A 22,185-nucleotide genomic window follows, 5' to 3' on the forward strand; every position below is an offset into this window, starting at 1 on the left:
GGAACCTGTACCTGTGACCCTCTGTGCACACAACCCTGGCGCCACATGAACCTGGACCTTTCCGATACACTCTCCGAAACTAGAGTAATCCTTCCACCACAGCAACAAGAAATTCCAGTGCCCACGGAATCCTAGTAAAATTGCAGACTGCACGGTTGAGCTGCTTTATGCAGAGGAGACATCGGGATTACACACGGCCATCACTTACCTTCCATACACTGCCACTTCTACTCTGCATACAGTTTTTTTCCCCACTTCTCTCTGCCAAAAATACATGGATTACCTTCGAGGAGACGGCTCTGCTCGTTTCCTGTTGCAGCTGTTTAATTGTTCCGAGATGTTTTTCCCCGGTCAGAGCAGGAATCGGAACTGCCTACACTGGTGAGTTGTGTGAGTTCTGAGGGATCTCCACTCTTCATTCGAATTGGATGAGGTTCTCGGGATTGGCAACCACGGAGGCATCTGAATTAAGCCGGTGACCATGTCTTGCAATGCTGACGCAAATCCGGGAGCACCGGAAGTGACGTCCGTGTTCTGCTGCAAGAACGAATACCGTGCGAGTGCAATGGCCATAAAAGGGAGACGATGGCTCGGCCTCGGTCTCTTTATTTTGCCACTTGACACTACAAAAGCAAGAAAACTTCAGGGATTCCAGCGAACCCAGTTAAGACATGCTGCAGCTGATTTGGGGTGAATTAATATTAGATTATCCCCAGATCCCGATATGTGAGGCAGAAGGCGGAAAGCATGAATGAGTAAACACATGGTAGCTGTTTGCTCCCTTTGAATGACAGAGTTACTGTAGTGCCCAGCTAAAGTGAAAGGAAGATGTTGAGGCAGTCTCTGGAGTACCTGCCCCAGGAAGGTCTTACTACCTACACAGGTTGGGTGTATTACAGGGATAATACACTCTGTAAGGAACTCTCATTTGTCCACATGGACACCAAACGGAAATGGTTTTATAGTGTTTTGTTTGCAGAGGGTATTCTAAAGGATTTTGAATTGGTCATTTTTGCCAGGCTCCTCAGTGAGGGTGTGCTTAGGTTGACTTAACGGAAAAGGAGAAAACAAGTAAAACTATTTTTTTCTAAATTTGAACGTCCTTTATTTTATTCTGTGGATATAAACACTCACCCGGTTAATATTCAATGATGTATTTATTATATATTATAAACTTGTCTAAAGTCGAAGGAACCTGGTTTACAGGAGAAGTATTGACATATTGGATTAAACTAATGTGTTGATGTGCTGATGTTTGGAGAAAACTATTCATTGCACATGCATCTTATTACAGTGTTGTTCGTGGTGGATCCATCTAAAAGGGTTGCCAAAATTACATTCTTCAGTTAACACTGTACAAGTTAAGTGAATCACCAATTAATCAGCTATCGTTTCCTCATGCGTTAACGGATAGACCTTTGCCAATAACCTCGGAGATGTTGGAAAGTTAAACAAATCAACAGGTTATATGCCACAGTACGGGGGCTTAATGTCACCCGGCCAAAATATTGTATTGATGATACTGACCGCCAGCATATCACGAAGATAAGTATGTATTGAGGAATAAAGGCTTACTATTCTTAACTTAACATCTGCTTACCTTGACAATATGATGGTAGTTCGATAGTTTAGCAGGTCAGGTCCCTTGTGTCCTCTAGTTCCTCACTTTACTATTTGTAGTTACCTGCTGTGTTGTCCTCTTTTCAGTTTGACTCCTAGTCTAAGTCTCCTCCCTCCCAGTGCAGCATTGGCATTTTATATTTGGCTCCAGAGCAGGCCTCACGGTATGCTGAATGGTAGTAACAGCAATCCCTCTGCTTGCACTGAGTAAGTCTAGTACTATGATACCCTTATATGTAACTTATTTCCTTTTGTATCAAAACTTTAGTCGTTTGAGTTCTCCCGCCAGTAGTTGGAGACTTTGACTATTCATAGTATGGTCATGAGACGCTATGCACCAGGGATTCCTGGGTTTTCTGAACACCAGCCTGCAGGAGTGTAGCTCTTTCTACTCACCACCTTCACCCCTTTGTATGAATCTTCATTACCATCCTTGACTCAACCCTCAGGAGGGTTGAGTCGACCTCTATGTGGCGAGATAGAGATTGGCTTTGAAATACACTTTCTCAAATTGCTGTGTTTGTGACAGATTGTCATACCCAGAAAATGGAGTCTGATACCAATGCCTTGCAGGCAGTGGCACACGCAGTAAGTAGAATCCAAGAGGTTCTTGAAGTCACTCATCAAAAGCGTGATTTTCTTCTAGAGATATTGACTCAGGTGATCAACCCACCATCAAAGGGAGAAGGATTGAATACCACTGCTCACTGTGAGGTCAACCCCACGCCAAATACAGGAGGGAGTAATTTAGTCATGACTCCTTCATGCACGATGACATATGCGCCCTCTGTTTTAGCGCACCTGAAGAGTTCACCTAAGACCTATATCATTTCCAGCCTTTTATGGCTCAGTGTAATTTGCACTTTGTAGCAAAAAGTCAGAGGTTTATAGCTGGTCAAGCAAATGTGACTCTTGCGTTATCCTACTTTAGCAAAGTCCCTTTAGTCTGGGTAACTCCATCAATTTAAAACCAAAGCCCTTTGGTGTGGAGTTTTGGAATGTTCGTGCAACAGTTTATGGCTATTTTTGGTAAAACACAGAGTCCTCAACTCATATTGCTTTGCTCTCCTTTTGACAGGGCCAGGAGGGATCTGGCTTTCTATGTTGGCCCTTTCCAGATTTCAACTGCAGAGATTGTCAAATCTAGAAAATATCCAGAAAATATCGCAAAACCAGCTCCGATGTTGACATTAGCTGCCCCTCTTTCAAACACATTCAGAGCATGTTGGAGATAAGTGGCAGAAACATTGTTTCTGGTGGGCATGGTCATAAATCTATGCTAATTTGCAACAAGTGGGTGCAGTATTACAGTTACACTGTAGGTATTATCACTCCAGCTACCAATGATTACAATAAGTGCTTGTAATGCTCCACGGATTATGAAATACAGGTAACCAGATTGATGGATATTTTTACCACATTTGGCATTGCATAGAGTTTTACAATGGGCCCCGTAGGTACTGTTCAGGTGCATGAAACCTCAGATGACAAGCACCTGCTTCTTCAGTTGGGGCTAGACCAAGGTAAGGGGGCTTTGCAGGCTCCTACCCAGGAGATCCTGCCCTGGAATTAACTTGCAGCTCTTCCCTTGCGAGAAGCTGGCAAATGAGGATATTTTAGGAAGCTGGAAGTGTTCAGGAGTGTGTGAAGATGGCACTACCACTATGCAGTGTGAGAACCCTGACCTGAGTATCATAATTATGGAAAGTACTCCTGGGCAGTTCTATGCGATGGCCCAGGGGCTCTGTAAGAAGCTGACACTACGAGAAGATAACTTGACGGCCTCGTGCGAGTGGCTGACTCTGGTGGTTTGAGTGCCTGCAAGGTACCGTCATGTCTAGGCGCTGTCAAAAAGATTGAAGACTGAGGCGGTTGCATGTCAAGCAGATATCTGTAGCAAGCTTTTATCTAACTGAGCTCTTTTGGTAGCATGAGTAGAGTGCAGTGACTGATTATGTGATTAGCTGAGGCCTTGTGTGGAGCTGGTACACTACAGATGAGTAGTGTGATATACTGCTACTTGGGGGCACTGGTGATCAGTGTGAAAAGATGCTTCTGACAGAAGGTGTGATAAATTGCCACTAGAAGATCAAGAAAGAAACTGTCACTGGGTGGCAGAGTGAGAGCCTCATGTCTGTTGAGTTTTGCACAGTAAAGTGGTTTAGGGAGCAGCACTGGTGATCAAGGTGAAAAACTCCCACCAATAGGCAGTATCAGAGACGTAAAGTACAGTTCAGGGTTACTTAAGTAGGCTCCTGTGGGCAGTTTGAGGCATAGTGATTGGTGTGTAATGAGAGACGCTGCCACTGCTGGGTGTGTGAGGAATGGCCAGCGGTGGGCAATGTGAAAAGGTAGCACTGCTTGGCCTCTGATACTGGGTCATGCTTGACATTGTGAGAAGCTTTCAGTGGTGGACAGTGTGAGGAGCTTTCAGTGGTGGACAGTGTGAGGAGCTTTCAGTGGTGGTCAGTGTGAGGAGCTTTCAGTGGTGGACAGTGTGAGAAGCTGGCACTGGAGTGTAAGTATGGAATCTTGCCATGATGGCACTAGCTGCTGTCATGACAAACTGGCACTCCAGGGCAGTGTGAACATTTTTTACTGGTAAGCACTGTGAGAATGTTTCTATGATGGGCAATGAAATTATGTATTATGTGAAAAGCCAGCACTGTAGAGCAATGAAGGTTAGTAGATCAAGGAAAAAGTGGTAGAGAGCTTCTGTCCAGCACTAGGTGCTCTCTGAATGATAGTTACCCAACCAACATTACAATATCACTTTTATAAGAGGTGCCTACAAAAAAAAAGGGGATGCAATTCCATAGTCTCAAAATTCATTAATTAGTAGCACTATATCAATCTCTTTAATAGCACATCAATAGATTGAAGTGCGCGTGCTGCTCCCTGCAGGTTTGAAAAAAACATTTCTACTCATTTATGTTGCATTTTTTTATTCAACCCCAGCGTGTTTCCCTCGTCTTCATTGCTTAATGTTACTCTTGTGAAGGTGTCACTCATTGTCATTGAAATGTCATTCATAATTTCACTGAAAATATGAAACGTCACACATAGCAGTCTGAAACCTTGGCTGCTATGGGGCTTTCTCTGGTATGTGTAAAGGGAGTGGGTTGCAGGCTCTGGCCTTGTCCTTTGACACAGGGACAAACCGGCACAGTAAAAGGGGAAGTGTTTTAAATGGGTCTGCACTTCAAAAATACTCTTCTCTTCAGTAATGGGACTTTTGTTTTGCAGTTTTGTAGCAGTACAGAGGTGTTAAAAATACTACAATGTTCCTTGTATATTGAGCAGTTTTCGGGTAACACACAGTGTCAAGTAAACTCTTTACCTGCTGGAGAGAGATGGGAGTTTCATCTAGTGGCAGGTTTCATTTGTGTGAGGTAGCGCAGGTGGTTAATATCATAGCTGCCAAGTATTCACATTGCTAATGTGACATTTCCATTGATGCAGTGACTTATGAAAGACATTCCACAGCTTGCTGTACTAGAAGGTTGCCTGCTCTAACCGTAGGCCACAGCTTCCCCATGTGAAAACACGCAACATGTTCAACCTTATATACAGCACAGTGATAGTTGCTCATTTATCTTCAGCAACCTAAAACCATTGACAAAGCCAATAGTCAGTGTTTGTTTCATATGTAATGTTGCGTTCAATGTCCAAACTAATGGACAGAAGCAGCAAAATTCCACTGCATGTAAGATACAGATTTTGGGCTTCAGTAAAGTGCCAGTTCGTTTTTAGTTGTTTTTTAGTGAGGGGGAGCCTGCAGGCCAGGGTGAACCCCGATTCTTGCCAGCACAGGGCCTTTCAAAAGAGAGCAGGCAGTCCTCAGACCGGGCCCCTTGTAATGAGGAGCCATGTTTTTGGTGGTATTGATGCCGTTTTACACAGTTGCAATTTCCCTTAAGCTGTTCTGAAATATGCGGCATGTTAGGGTGGGGCTTTCAACAAGAATAGCGCGTTGCCCTAACTTTGTTCATAAACATTTTATACCAGCTGCTGTTGCCCTGTGTTTATACCATCCCAATACTTCTGTTCTGTTCTCTGCCACTTTAATTTGCTACCCTGTTATTAATATTATACATATATACCCTGCGGTTTACTTGTACAAAATAACAATTTTCATAAGTACTTCGCAATTCACTTCTATAAATATGCTTAATAAATGTGTTAAAACTTCCACACACACTAATGTAAAGCCTAACTAAAAACGTATAAGGTCCCAAAGGCGAGACCTATTGGCTATGCCAATGCTTGTTTCCCCAGCAAACAGCATCAGAAGTTTTTTCCCGTAGTCCTGTAGGGCTCACACTGGTCTCTTTCTACTCTTAGAAGCATGTGATAGAATGGATGAGATGGGGCATGGTTTAAGCTGTGCACAGCTGTATTGCGCTACCAAACACCATTAATTTCATTGCTTTCTGCATGCTGGCAATGAGTCAGATTATTGCAGCTCCATAGGGATCTGCCTACCATTATATCATGAATTGTAATCCCTTTAGCACATACTGGATTATCATGCAATTTCCTCAATGGCCTTCATTGGATGCTAAAACACTTCTTTGTAGTCCAAAATCTATGCATATTAGATGTAAATTGCACCAGGTCAGTGTACTTTTTGGGACCCTTTTCTCAAATTAAATAATCAGTGAATCAGTTTGATATGCTTTGTATTATACCTCTGAAACTTAAACCAGACACAAACTAATTCCTGATTTTTATATCTAGCAGGACAGAATCATGGTTTCATTCAACGTCCTATTTTTCACTTGCGATCGTTCTGTGCGTGTTAGAAAAGATGGTGACTTTCTGCTTTCGGACAATCCCAGTGAAGTTCATTGTAAATGGCTGGTCGAAAATATAGATGAAACTGGTCGGCCAATCACCGAAGAGAGAGATTTTAAAGCTATGATTCTTTTCCAATCATCTGGTAAGCACAATAAGAAAAGCTTTATATTAAGTTTGCAACTGCAGGATAATGGCACAAATTACCAACCTGATTCATTATAAACCTACATTTGAGAATAAATTAATCCAATAATTGACAGTAAAAATGAACATCCATGTCCTCACATATGCCAGAAACAAATGTAACACTTATGAAAAGGGCTGAAACGTTTAGCTTGGCCCTACTATAAGGCAGCCATTTGTGGATAAACTTTTATTTAAGCAACTTTTTTCAGGAGGTTAAAGTTCAGGCTTACAACCTGTACTGTCTAATAAGGAAAACTTACTTTGTTATGGATAGATTGTACATTTGTCCTTTAATATCAATACCTGTTTATTTATATATTCTGGATAACGCGTGAAGATATATTGCAAGTGATCAATGTGTTCTCGGTTTTGAAGTTTATATATAAATATTTTTTTTCTCGTTTTTTTTAGTGAAGAAACAGTGTCTTACGATTCAAAATATTATTGAAGACTTATTTGCAAGCTATTCTGGAACAACAGAGGGTCTAAAACAGGTGTTACTTCAAAGGGCACAGGAGGAAAAGCAGTTGATAATGGACTGTCGCAGTCGGGGAAGCGCTGGAAGACTTAAGAGGGTGTTACGTGAACTCCAAGAGGAAGAAATTGCAGAGAAAAGATGCAAGGACAAAAAAGCCAAGCAGAATGGACTGGATTATATAAGAGTTGGTAACCAAGCTCATGCCGAAAGTACCGCTTCTCGGCCTGGTGATGCGATGAATTTGCAGAAACTTGAAAACCTGGCCCTTTTAGCAGGGATGGCTAGGGTCCTTCAGCCAAAATCCACAAGTAAAAATGATTCAGTAGAATGTGAAAATGAACTTGTTTTGGAGTCCCCACTTAAATCAAAATATCATGGACAAAAACAAGCCTCATTTTCTCCACGTCACCAGTTAATACCAAAAAAACTATTTCCTACACAAGAGCTGGCTGTTTCGAGCAATGCAGTAACACCTACTAGACCCTGCAAACAGGATCCCAAATTTATGGTACCTTTGACACCACAAAGTTTTGTAGCTCACAGTCACACAGCCTGGCCTACAGTGACTTTCCATCTGCAGTAACACCTGTGGGTGTGAACCGTACCCCTTTCCATGATGACCCGTTTGCAAGCAACAAAAGCTTTGACCATAATGTAAGCAGAGCTGAATGAGTGCTGCCATTATACACATGTGCATATTGTGAAGCCTGTATGCCAGCCTTTTTTCCTTGGTTAACGTAACATGCCTTTTGGTGCCAAAACCACAACTTCTACCTGTTATCTCTGCAAACAGCATAGATACTTATTAAAACATAGAATTAATATGGTGCATTCATTCCCTCAACAATAAGGCACATATACCTACCTGTTGAAATATGAATAAACAAATGGAAAACTGTTTGACATGATCAGTATAAATGAGGGCCTAATGGTTTCTTTTCTTTTTCCCACCCTCAGGACAATGAAGAATCATTTAATTTGATGACGGAGGAAAGTCCATCATTCAACACTGGGGTAATGTTTTTTTTTTTTTAAGGTACCTACGAAATTGCATTTCCACTTGTATGGCCTAATTATGATTTGCTTCCTCTAAGAAAATGGTATATACCTCCTTGGCGATAATTAATCAAAATGAAAGCTATCCTGTTGGCCCTGGTTCCTGTCTGAATGAGGAGTGTGTACGGTTACAAGCTGAAAACAAACACTTAAAAAGGTGCGTGCTTGATATTCTACCTTCCCACGTAAACTGCAACAAATTCCCATTAATAATCCTTTTTTCCACCAAAACACATGCATTGCCAAAAGTATTCTTGTTATGTGAATATTGTATTTCTCTACTGCCTTTAACAACTGTTTTTATTTGATTGCAGCACAGTTGCACTTGCAATAGAGAGTTGGCTATAGAGTATTTGCAAGCTGCCATGTCTGCTTTGAGCAACTCAAGGAACTTAACAGATACAGCAGCTTCAAAAATATGCAGTCGATCATTCACTGTACAAAAGGTACTTGTTTTCTTTGCTACTCTTTAGCACAGTTAAAGTTTATATAGGACAAACCTTGTAGATTTGCTGCATGACTACTTTGAAATCTTTCTGCATGCAATGTTTTGAAATATGGCTGGTTTATACTCCTGGAGCTAACCTAGCAAATATCACATTGTTAGCCGTGTATAGATGCCAAATCAAAAAAGCACTATCTATATATATATCTATATATCTATATATCTATATCTATATATCTATATATCTATATATCTATATATCTATATATATATTCACTTAAAAAACCATAGGTTTCACACGTTATAGTTAGCTGTACATTTCACTCGTAAAAAACCAATGAAATTCCAGGTTATAGTTAGATCAGGTAACTATAACTTGCGCGCCCACAATAAACTGCTGATGACGTCACATATTACATCACTCATGATATGGTCAGTGACATCACTCATCACATCAATGATGACATCTGAAATGACACATTGTGGATTGCGGTCGCGCAAGTTATAGTTACCTGATCTAACTATAACGTGGAATTTCATTGGTTTTTTACGAGTGAAATGTACAGCTAACTATAACATGTGTGAAACCTATGGTTTTTTCAGTGAATTTGTACGGTTTTTTAAATGCTAAGTTATGTATTTATTTTTTATTTTTTTTCTGGTTTTTCACCGTGCGCACACCCTTCGCGCACCGTGCGCGCGCTGTGGGCACTCGGTGCGCTTGGCGTACCGAGCGCCCACGTTGCGCAGTTCATACCGTGCGCGCCTTGCCTTTTTTTACACAGTAACAATATTTTTTTTTCCCTTGCGGGTCCTTCAATTTATTTAATAAATGTGATTGTTATTTCGTTTTTTTTTTTTTTTTTTTTTGCCGTGCGCGTACGGTAGGCTTACCGTACGCGCACTCCGCGATTTTTAAAAAAAAATATTAAATGTATTTTTCGTACTTTTTGGTCCTTCGTGGACGCCCTGACAAACGCTAGGGGGTCTGCAACTCTCTCCGTTGCCCCCTTTTCACGTTATCCACCTTTGTTTTTCAGTGCGAGAGACAGAAAATGGCGGCTGACACTTTCTGATTTCGACCGATTCAAATGTTTACAGTCATGTAACCACCAATCAGAATTGAGCTCGCGCACGGTAAGCTTACCGTAAGCGCACGGAGCGCGCCTATAGATATATATATTGATTTAAATGCTATTTTCTCAGGACCTACTGAACAGATTTACACCAGACCTGCAAAAGGCACATCTCTGACCTGGGGACTACCTCTCTGCCAAATTTCAAGTAATTCTGTTCAGCCGTTCGGGCTGTAGCTCGGACTAAAGGTCCTATAGGAAAATGCATGGGGAAAACGTGTTTTGGGACCCCCCTTTTTTCTCAGCCCCCGCTTGACGAATCCCCCCGAGACTTTCAGGGTAGGAGCGGAGCGCCCCACCTGTTTTGAAAATTTCGCGAGGATTCGTCAACCGGCGCCAAAGTTATTCCAAATAGAATGTTGAGGATTTCCTATGGAAACACGGTCCTAACTATAACTATCTACTGGCGACCGCCAGTAGATAATATCTATATATATATATATTGTTTGGAATGTAACCTAACATGATGGCAAATAGTTAATGGTTGTGTTACTTTTGCAGACTGATATGCAGCAGTTGGTGAAGGACTCAAATGATCCTTCACAGTTCAGCGATGTTGTTTTTTTTTCTTCTTTTTTTTAAGTCCTCATTCGCCAATAGATAGATCAGAGCTGGTAGAATCACTCCTATGGCCTCCCTCTTAGACAGCACCAATTGGAGCGCTCTGTAATCAATTGGAGATGCTTTACACAAAACCTCAATATAAATATATAAGTTCTGTATCCTGGACACCCTACAGAACCAAGGAGGTAAATTATTTATAGTGTAAAGGCTTAATCATTGGACCCGTGTCTTCATCAATCACGATTACCCAACCAAGACTGACACGGTTCCCAAAAATCAAAACTATTGTTCCTATTGTTATTCATGATTTGTCTCTCCAATTTAACTCTATCTAATCTCATTGTATACCTAATGGAAATAACCCAATCTAAAAATATCGGGGATACATCTCTTATCCACTTTTTACAAATTTCTCTTCTTGCCAACAAAATCAAATACACACAACTAATTTTCCCATCTAGAGAGCAACTTATATTCTGGTAAAATACCAAAAAATACTAAAAAAGGGCTTACCTGAATGTCCAGACCCAATACTTCTCCAATACCTTTATTAAGCTCCTCCCAAAAATGGTGTGACTTAGGGCAATTCAAGAACATATGAATATCATCTGCTTCAGCAAGGAGACATTTTGGACAATTTGGAGCTGGACCTTTTGAGAACTTCGAAAACTTGTGAGAAGACCAATACACTGAACAGAAAAAATATGGTTCCTTCTCAGATATGCAGGCTGCTCCGTAGTATACAAGATGTCATGGGATACTTGCCATATATCATTCAACGGAACGCCAGGCAAGCACTCTCCCCATAACTCCGTCTGTAAATTGAATTCTCCTTCCTCCAGGTCCAGCATTAACCAATAATAAGTCAATATCTCCTTTTTCCCAATTTTTTTCCAAAGTGCATTTTCTAATTCATTTTCTCTGCCCACCTCAAACCCGCAATTCTGATGCCAGCTTCTTAATTGCCAATACTTAAACTTTGAAAGTCTGTTCTCCGTAAGCATACAAACATCTTGCCATGATAAAGATTCTCCTGATACTAATTGACCCCAACATCGAAGACCAGCATCTATCAGGGGAGACGACATAGAATCTTTAGTCCATCCCGGTGAGCCCGGAGCGTTCCAAATGGGAGCAAAGGCACAAAAATAACTAATCTTCTGAATTTTTCTGATCTTTGCCCATATGGCGGCAAATACCCGTAAAACTTTTAATCCGACTTTTTTTTTTAAATCTCGGGTCCCCATATTTGTATAGAAAACCTTGACTTCTATTATCAATGTCTAAATGCATCACATTAAACATCAGTCCTACATTGGAGTCATCCGGAGTATCCAAAAGTAATTTTCCTGCCCTCAAGGAAAAAGCCCTAGCATAGAGAACTAAATCTGGTAGGCATAGCCCCCCCCCTTATTCTTTTTCCAACCTAACTTTTTCCATGATATTCTAATCACTTTTGAGGCCCAAATAAAGGAATTAAATTATGGCTGAAGAGATCTTAAGCTTTTTTCATTAAAAGACAAAGGGATGTTCTGAAATAGGAAAATTAACTTTGGCAAAAGCATCATTTTTATTAAATTTACTCTGCCTATCAAAGTTAATGGCAAGTACGCCCATCCTGACAAGGAATTTTCTATTTCCTTAGTAATCTTTTGAAGATTTAATTCTGGAATCTCATCAATATTTTGAGATATTAGAATATCCAAGTATCTAATTACCTTCTTTATCGGGTACACACAAGTACTCACATTCCATACCATACATTCAGTTTTTGTGGCGTTAATTTCATATCCTGATATCTTCCCAAACTTTCTTGCTTCATCATATATTAATGGGATTGAAATGTTTGGGTCCGGAGTAAAAACCATTAAATCGTCAGAGTATAAGGCCACTTTTTTATCCCATCCCTTAAAACTGAAAGATTGTATATCTGGGTTCTGTCTAATTTTCTCAGCTAGAGGAGGCTCAATATATAGATTAAAAAGCATAGGCCTAGTGCCTCTTTGAATCTTAACCGAAGCAGAAAGCATCCCATTCACTAAAATTCTTGCCATTGGTGCCTTATATAGCAAAGAGACAGATCTACAAAAGTTATTTCCTAAATTATATTTTTTTAATATAAATTGTAAATAAACCCAATTAACTATCGAAAGCTTTTGTAGCGTATATCACTATTATGACTAAGGGGAGTTTATATATAGTGGCTAGATCTAATGCTCCAATCAAGTTATAAATTAGATCAAATATTCCTCTACCTTTAACAAAACCCCTTTGATCCCTATGCAAAAGACACTCCGTTACCCCATTCAACCTCTCTGCCAATATTTTTGCAAAGATTTTATAATCATTATTGAGCAGAGAGATGGGTCGATAGTAATCACAAGATCTTGTTGATTTAGAAGGTTTAAGAATTAGGGAGACAGTAGCTTCATTCCATGACGGAGGAAGGGCTCCCCCTTTTTCAAATACATGGGCAAATAATAACCTCAAAACCGGAGTGAGGACCTCTCTTAAAAGTTTATACAATTCTGCAGGTAACCCATCCGGGCCTGCGGCTTTCCCGGATTTACCCGAGTCCATGATTCTCCCAATCTCAGTCTCCGAGATCGGTAAATCCATATTCCGTGAATTATCATCAGGAATCTCTTTAATAGAGGTGTGGCCCAGCCAGGCTTCTATCTCTTCTATTTGAACCTTGCAATCTTCACGATATACTTCTTCAAAATGAGATTGAGGAGCCTTTTCAATCTCATCTGGGGAATCAAGTGTAACTCCTGGAGTGGAAGAATTCAATTCCCTAATTATTCCTCTGGCCAGATCTTGTTTAGACTTCCATGCCAGGAGTTTCCCACAATTTTCTCCATATTCGAAGTGGGCTATTTTGCTGGCTTCCCATTTCCTTTTCAGTCTTGACTCGAGAATTGCTCTTAAGTCTGATCTTTACGATTGTATGCTGGTTAGCATTTTATTATCTAACAAGGAAAGTTGGTGTGAGTTGATATAATTCTCACTTACTTGTATTTCTTTTTCTATTCTGTCAATTTCCTCCTTATATTTTTGTTGTCTAACAAACTGTATAGATGTAATTACACCCCTAAGAAAACATTTATACACATCCCAAACTATGTGAATTGGGCGCTACCCATATTTATTTGAAAAAAAGCCTCTGTTTCTGATCTTAAACTCTCAATTACTTCTTCCTCCAGAAAGATGGCACGCTCTTACGTCCATCTTCTGGGGGATAACCTAGCTGGAATGCTAAGAGTTAGAGAGACAGAATGATCGGAACGATGTTCCCCAACATGAGTAATAGCCTGCACCCATTTCTTTAATGGTAAACACAACAGAAAGTAATCTATCCTAGATTTGTGATTGTATTTTTTATTATGAAAAGTATATCCTCTTTTCTTACCCATCTTGTTTCTCCACACATCGTACCATGCAAATTGTTTCATTGTATTTCAAATCAAAGCTGCCGTTTTATGATTTACAATGGCTCTACTACTCTGTGATTTATCAAGAGTCGGATCCAGGACAGCATTAAAATCACCAGCCAAGACTAACGGGTCTGTGTATTTCAATAACTCAGACAACAGACTGGAGAAAGGTCCTGGATCATCCGTATTTGGTCGATAATATCCTGCCACTGTAAACTTAGATGAATGGCATTTAATCCCAGCGATAGCCTACCTCCCCATTTTATCCACCGTACTATACTCAAGGGATATAGCTGGTTTTTAAAAAAAAATGATAGTAACTCCTTTAGTAGGATGTTTCTGAGAAGTACAAACAGTTTGGATCCATTTTCTAGGTCGACAAAAGAGATCTCAACTCATCCTCTAACAAATTAGTTTCTTGCAGAATGAGAATCTGCTCTGGAACGTCTCTTAGGTATTGGAATATTTTTTCCATTCTATATTTTGACCTCAAACCATTGAGATTCAAGGAAAGCACCTTCAACTTAACATTCTGATCAACCTTAGGGCCGGCCATTTCTTTGGTTACTCATCCTTCTAAAACTGTTATAATAAATTGGCGATTTGGACCTAAACTATTTTTTTTTTCATTTTTCCCGCTGCTCCCCACCCAGTGCTCCGCCCACCCCTTTTCATGTGATTCCCCCCTTCGAAGAACCCCCCTTTATCTCCTACACGGCCACTCCCTAGGCCTATGGGGCACCTCTTCTGGGGTCAGGAACTTAGTTATTTAAATTCTTACATTCATTCATAGGCTAAGTATTATTCTTTTTACTTTTCCTTTATCTTCCCCTGAATTGCACTGTAAAAAGTATACAGCTTCATCAACTCTTCTAAAAGTCCTCATGCTATTATTGTGCATTACTTTCAATGAGGCTGAGAATTTTTGTTGTGCAGTGGCACCCACTTTTTTTAATGGTTCCAACAATTTCCCCAACTCCCATTGCCGTGAGGCCGTGATTGCAGAAACACCTGATCAAATCTGAAAAGTTATATCATCCACAACCAAAGAATTTAATTTTAGTGCCTTATTAAGAATTTCCCCTTTCAGAGTGTACGTCAAAAAATGCACCAAAACTTTCCTTGGCCTTTTTTTATTAGGATTGAGCCTAAAGGGATCCTTATGTACCCTCTGAATATCCGCCATTAAAGCCTCTTCTGAGCACTCAATCTGTGTTGCTTTCTTTATTAGTTTTGCCACGTACTCTTATATATTACTTCCTTCTACTCCTTCCGGAACTTTGAGTAAATGTATATTGTTTCTCCTCTGAGAATTTTCTAATGATTCTAACTTATCTTGTGTCTCTAGATCTCTTCACTTTAAAGCCACTATAGTCTTTTTATTTTCTTCCACCTGATTTGTTAGCTCGGTTACAGATAATTCTAGTGCCATTGTTCTAGTAGCAAGTGAATCGATTTTAACTTCTAACTTTTCACATGAGTTTTTAATGTCCACTTGATTCCCCTTCGAGATGGCAAATCTCTCCATCTCTTTAACAAGGGCTTGTAACATATCGCACATGGAGCTCGATACATTTTCTCCCCAAATTTTCCAGAATCTTCATATAATAATCCGGGGGCTTGAGAGCTAATACTGGCGTTCTCCTTTAGATCAATACTGTTTTGGAGTTGTTCTGTAGATTGAATTGAATTGAAAGGGCATTTATAAAGCGCATGGCTACCCTAGAGCATCCCAGCGCTATAGCAACTCCCAGAGCTTGTACAAGAATTACGGAAACAGAAAAGTCTTTAAACATTTACGAAACAGAACATAGTTGGATTCAGATCGAATGGTCAATGGTAGGCTATTCCAAAGCTTCGCAGCATTGTAACCAAAGCATCGTCCTCCACTACGCATTCGTTTTATAGCGGGGACTAGGACAAGATGTTTATTTTCTGATCTCAAAGATCTAGCCGGACGATAAGGCTGAATAAGAGATCTGACAACTCGGGGGCCCTTGTTAGAAAGAGCCTTGTGAGCAATACATAAGGCTTTAAAATTAATCCTTTGGGGAACCGGCAGCCAGTGAAGTAATGCAAGAGAAGGTTTGGCAGACATCCACCTAGCAGAATTGGTGAATAGTCATGCTGCACAGTTCTGATTGACCTGGAGTCTATTAATGGCCGCCAGAAGGGCTCCGAGATACAGAACGTTTGCATTGTCCAGGCGCGACAGAATAAGTGCCTGGACTACTGTTCTTCTAACAGTAAGTGGGAGTAAATGAAGAATCTTCCTTAATATTCTGAGCAATCCAAAGCAGCCAGCAGCCACCTTACTCGCTTGCTTCGTAAAGTTCAAATCATGGTCTAGCCAAACTACCAAACTCTTAATTTCTGTTTTTGGAATCGGAGGGGGGTCAAGACAGTTAGGCCAGAAGGGAGCTATGGTGGATGGGGAACAATTTCCCAGAACAAAAGCTCCGTCTTGTCCCCGTTGAGTTTTAGGTAAGAGGCATCCATCCATCTTGACACTTCTTGCAGACAAAGCGCAAGACTAGGAGCAGACATATTTTCTTGACTGAATGATACTACTAGCTGGGTATCGTCTGCGTAAGTAATGATCTGAATGCCATGAGGGATTACCAATTCAGCTAGGGGACTCATGTACACATTAAAAAGAGCGGGGCTCAGGGACGAACCCTGAGGGACCCCACAGCCAAGAGGCAGTAGCTCAGAAGAAACATTTCCATCAAAGACCACAAATGAGCGGTCCTCAAGATAGGACTGTAGCCACTTTACTGCCATACCAGTAATTCCAAGGCCCTTGAGCCTTTGAATTAGAAGCTGATGGTTCACGGTATCAAAGGCTGCGCTGAGAACGATCAGAATCAATGCCGCACAGCCTCCATTATCCGTGATTCTTCTTAAACTTTCCGTCACAACTAACAAAGCTGTTTCCGTACTTTGTTGAGCTCTAAAGCCCGTCTGAGTCTGGTGGAGGCAGCTGTTATTTTCCAAGAAGGATGAAATCGTAGTGTTAACATATTTCTCTGCCAGTTTGCCAATGCCCGGCAATAGTGAAATAGGACGATAATTCGACAATGTCTCAGGATCCAGGTTGGGTTTCTTTATTAAGGCTCTGACCATAGCTTGTTTCCACAAAAGGGGCACAGAGCCTGATTCTAAGGAGGTATTAATTACTTTAAGAACAATCGGAGCAACGGTTTCAAAAACTCGGTTTAGGATATTAGGGGGGCAACGTCTGAAGGAGCCCCAGATTTAACTTGGTTAAAAATATTCTGAAGAATAGTCAAATTTATAGGGGGAATAGTCTCTAGTTGATAGCAGAGCGTACAGGGGGCTTTACCTGTGATTCTGAGACCACAGGGAACGCTTGATAAATAGCTTGGTTTTTTTTGTTAAAAAATTTAGCAATTAGATGACATCGTTGGAGAATGTCCTTATCAATGCTGGGGGGGGGGATAAAAAGATTTGGCAATTTTAAAAATTTCACGGGGCGATTTTCAGCTAAAAGAATTTCTCTTTCGTAAAAAGCGGATTTAGCTAATTTTATTTCATCCTTATGGCTTCTGATTGCGGTTCTATAGTCCGCTTTCCTGTCAACTGTCGGAGCTTTCCTCCAGCGCCGTTCTAGCTGCTTGGAGGTTTGTCTAAGAGTGCGTAGCTTGGGTGTATACCATAAATTATGGTGCCCCCTCTTTTTTTGTGCATACGTTTTTTGGGTAAAGCCATATCCAATGATGATTCTAACCATTTATTAAGCTGATCGTTGGCAGTTGCTGGATTAGAATCTACTCTGGGGACTGATTCTTCTAGATGCCTCATCCAAGAGTGGTGTGACAATTTTGCCCAAGGTCGTACTGACCTGGTACTTTTCTTTACCCAAGGATCAGTCTCTTGAATTTTCCATGAGAAGGAGATCAGGAAGTGGTCCGACCAAGGAAGGGGAATCGGGTCGGCCACCGTTAGGTTAGAAACGTTAGAAAAGATGGAGTCAAGAGTATGTCCTTTAATGTGAGTAGGATTGTTACTCAGTTGTTTTAAATCAAATATTCCAAGACCTTCGGTAATCTCTACTACTAGTGGGAGAGAGACCTCATCAAAGTGAAGATTAAAATCTCCAAGAAGCATGAAATTAGGAAGCGAGCTGGCCAGACTTGCAACATTGTCAAAAAGATGTTTACAAAAATTGCCTGCCGGGCCAGGAGGGCGGTAGACTAAAATGCCTGAAAACGTATTAGTCTGTGATAAACTGATCGTAAAAAAGATGCTTTCACAGTTAAGTAATGGACTAGATGTGGTGCGACATTTAAAGCTGTCCTTATAAATGATAGCTAGGCCCCCACCTCTGCCTGTGGTCCTGTCAAGCCTAGATATAATATAGCCTGAAGGCAATGCTTGAAGAATCCCTGGACCCCCCTCTTCATTCAGCCAGGTTTCTGTCAAGAAAAGTAAGTCAGGCCTTTCTTTATCCAACAGTACACAGATTTCCTCTGCATGTTTGGCTAGAGAGCGACAATTCAAAAGCAACATTTTAACATTATTAGTGCCAATATGTCCCTCCGAGACGTTAGGAGTCACACGTAGTTTATAATTGCATGAAGAGCACTTGTAAAATATATTTATCAGGTTCCATTGTATGAGCACACTGATTAAGCGTTTTGGGTCTATGGGCCATATGTAGGTAGGCTGTGTTTTGCGATTCTCTAATTGCAATTTTGAGGGAATTGCAATTAGAGAATAGCAAAATGCTATGTAGGTAGGATTAGCAATTTTGTTTGCGAATCCCACCTATTCCTTATTTGCGATTCTCTAATTGAGAATCGCAAATAAGGAATGCCTTGCCATTCATTCCTATGGGCTAAAAGGCCCATAGGAATGAATAGGAAGACATTTTCAATTTGCGATTCTCAATTAGAGAATCGCAAATTGAGAATGCAATTTCAAGGGTGCAAGGGTGTCAACATGACACCCTTTTGCACCCCTGTAATGAGCAAGGGTGCACATGTGGCGCACATACATGCCCTAAGGGCATGTATGTGTGCCACATGGCACTTTGAATAATGCAAAAAACTGCATTATTGAAAGAAATCGCAAATTACCATCAACCTGAAGTTGGTGGTAATTTGCGATTCCTTAAGCCAAAATAGCACAACTTGGGTGCTTTCTACATTGCATTTAAGGAATCGCTATTTGGGATTCCTTAAATGCATTTGCAAAATAAGGAATCGCAAATTTTGCGATTCCTTATTTTGCATGCAGATTTTCCTTCCTACATCCCACTTAGCAAAATTGCGATCGCAAACGCCGAAATTCGGCGAATTTCGGCGTTTGCGATCGCAATTTTGCTTTCTACATATGGCCCGATAAGTCTTAAACTCCTTGTTGGGTTTTTGGCTGGTACCCCAGGGATCCTGGCCCCTGGGCCAGGCCAGGCGTGGACGGGCGCAGACGGGCTTGACTTGCGCGCGTCATCGGCACTGATATAGCAGAGAGGACGTGACCTGCGCATTGGAGGCAGCGAAGCTAGAATGCTGCCCTTGCTATAGTGCGCGTTTAAAGTGGCGAGTGCTAGGTTCAAATAAGCAAAGTAAACTTTCTTTTTAAAATGATTAAAACCCCCGCAAGGAGCATTGAACACAGCTCCTGCACCCCACAAAGTAACACAATAAAATACAATTGCTTGCTTTTATCAAAATACCGGCTCTAGAGAGTGCTGCTGCGCGGTCGCGTCATCAGCACTGATATAGCCGAAAGGACGAGACCTGCGCGTTGGAGGCAGCGAAGCTACAACGCTGCCCTTGCAATAGTGCGCGTTTAAAGATAACTCTGTAGATTTTTCTGAACTAATCAGGTCAGCCTCCACCTCCACCTCCACCATATTTTCAGGTTTATTGATTTTATCAACCATCTTCAATGCTGATACTTCAACCTCGTCCAATAAAGGAGAGTATCTGTTGTCAATAGGAAAGTTAGACAATAGGGCGTTTTGGTCTAATTTATCTAAGCTGACCAACCGATCTAGTGGCTTAATACTAAAGTAGTGGGAGCTATTTTAAAATAGCTTTTTAGAGAGGGTGTTAACTTGTGGGGGTCTCTAGAAGAAGCAGTGCTTTTTCTTCTTAGAACTTGCCAATTTCGCCGGATTTTTGTCTTTTACAGTTTTGTTTTGAACTGTCGGATTCTTATTCCGTTTAAAATGATGATTTCCCACCTTTTCTGCAGTTTTTGAATCTGCATCTGCTGGATAATCAACCATATGCGATTTTAATTTAGCACTCCTTAAGGAGTACCTACATTGCCTCCAGCCCGAATTTGTTGCATCTGTTAACATACAATGACGGTTAATACCCCCTTTTGGTATAACCTCTGCTTTTTGCTCAGAAGGTCTTTCAGAAACACTGCACCGCTCTCTAACTTTACACCCCCCCCACCTCCTTGCTCTGCCGCCACCTTAGTCTGAAACTGACCTTGATTCATTTTTCCGGCTGTGCTGCCCCTGCCTCTCCTGCCCTGGAAGGACAGAAACAGCACTCCTCCCACGATGTAGCTCCCGTGCAGCTCGTGCCCAAAGCGGCTCCAAGGTCGCACTTTACCTCGGCAGCCCCCCACCGACCTCGCCTGCAACGAAACAGGTAACCTGATGTCCTGGCAAAACCGGGACTCCTCCAATCATCGGCTCCAGGCCAGCAGGAACACGCCGAGAACCACAAAGGCTCCCGCCTCCACAGAAAAACCAACAAGGGCTGCCGAAACCGCAGAATCTGCTCAAAAAAAAATCACTGGACCACCCGTGTCCTCTCCTCTCCTCTCCTCTCTACCCAACCTAGGTACGGACCCCGTAGACACTTTCGTTTTCTTCCAATTATATTTCCTAGTTTTCTCTTAAATAATGGCTAATAAGCATCACAGTAGATTCCAGGGTTGACGAATCATACAGCGCGCAATGTTTTTTCAAGCATGAATACTTAGACTCGCATCTTGTTCCCGACCCTCAGGAGCCTCCGCGACCCGCTACTCGCCGGCCGCCATGTTCCTCCGATCCTATGCTTGGTTCAGAGATGTTCTTGTTCCAAAGAGAAAATTGCACACACTCTTGGAGGAAGCCAAGGCAGCTCGGGACAGTGCAGGTTTTCTTCTCAATGGTATCAGCGAAATACTTTTTTCTCCAAAAGAACTTGCATCTGCAAAAGGTGTAACAAAGGCTCATGCTTGAACAGCTGTCCTTGATGAGGAGAAGGTTGATGCATTATTTGGTAAGATATTACAAATGTTCAAATTAACATTCAACCAATCTTGGATGGTGACAATTCATTATTATACATTGTTTTAAAGCTTTGCATATGTGGTCTTGTATCATATAATCGTATGATGACTCCATCATTACTCAACAGATGTCTGCAAGAAGAACAATGGGGGTGGCTTATAATTTATTAACAATTTGTGCTGAGTTTGTGCTACAAATGGCATGCAAATCTGGCAAAAAGCCTTGAGTTGTGATTTTATTTCTGAATCTGTAGGTCCAGGTGAGGGGCTCAAACTGGATGAAGGCATGATAGCAAACTGAACTTCTAAAAAACTGTGCTCGCAGCTTTTATTTAGACATCTTCAACTCTCCTAATAATTACATCAGTTGGTCCTGTTCCTAGCACTTGGTTGTAGCTCCAATTTTGATTTCTGTTCACTATGCTAGTTTCTTCGACTGTTTTAAAAAAATGCTACTTGGGGCTATAACGGTCATTAGGTACCAGGGGCTAAACAACAGTTGTATGGTGGCGCTTTGTGTTTAATTTCTGTTGTCAGTCAAATTAGCTCTTTTATAATTCTCACATTTAGTGCAGATTTTGAGCTACAGAAAAGTACCCCTGCTCTGAGCCATGCCAACTCCTGCTGCCCTAAGTTTTTTATCTGAAGTTTTGAAGGGGACCCAGCCTTTTATCATCAGGCTTCCCATTGCACAAAAGCTAAGACATTGGTTGAAGGTGGACATTTCTGTCCTCTTCCTGAAACTCCAACAGATTTCCTGAATCCACAACTTGCTGCTTCACTCTTAAGTTCATAAACAAACTTTCTGTCTTCACCCTCTTCCCCCCTCTATATCAATGCCTTGCTCTCACCTGTGCTTCTTTGACCAAGTGCACTTAATGTTACACTTATGAACCGTTGTAACCCTAACCATATCTCATCTGGCACTCTATCTGAAATAATGGAACTGAAACTTTTGATAGGCAGCTCAGCCATATTAAAAACCAAAAATAGTGATGGTAACATGACACTGATGTATGCTAATTTGTTTTTCCAGAGTTTATGATGTCTGTGTGCAGGACCAACGGCTGGCCATCACTGGACAACAGAAGTATGAGAAGGAAGCTGTCTATAAAGATTTGCAATGCTAGGACAGGACTAAAGAAAACTCTGAATCTAGAATCAAAAAACGAAGTTGCTGGTTTTTGTTAAGCCATT

The 22,185-nt window shown here is 41.1% G+C and overlaps 1 pseudogene; it reads left to right on the forward strand.

Moving 5' to 3' along the window:
* Nucleotides 1–6,372: 6,372 nt before the first annotated feature.
* Nucleotides 6,373–22,179, forward strand: LOC146821156 (uncharacterized; annotated as a pseudogene).
* Nucleotides 22,180–22,185: the final 6 nt, after the last annotated feature.

The sequence above is a fragment of the Triturus cristatus genome, chromosome 6 (assembly GCF_964204655.1).
Source record: "Triturus cristatus chromosome 6, aTriCri1.1, whole genome shotgun sequence".
Classification (NCBI taxonomy): domain Eukaryota; kingdom Metazoa; phylum Chordata; class Amphibia; order Caudata; family Salamandridae; genus Triturus; species Triturus cristatus.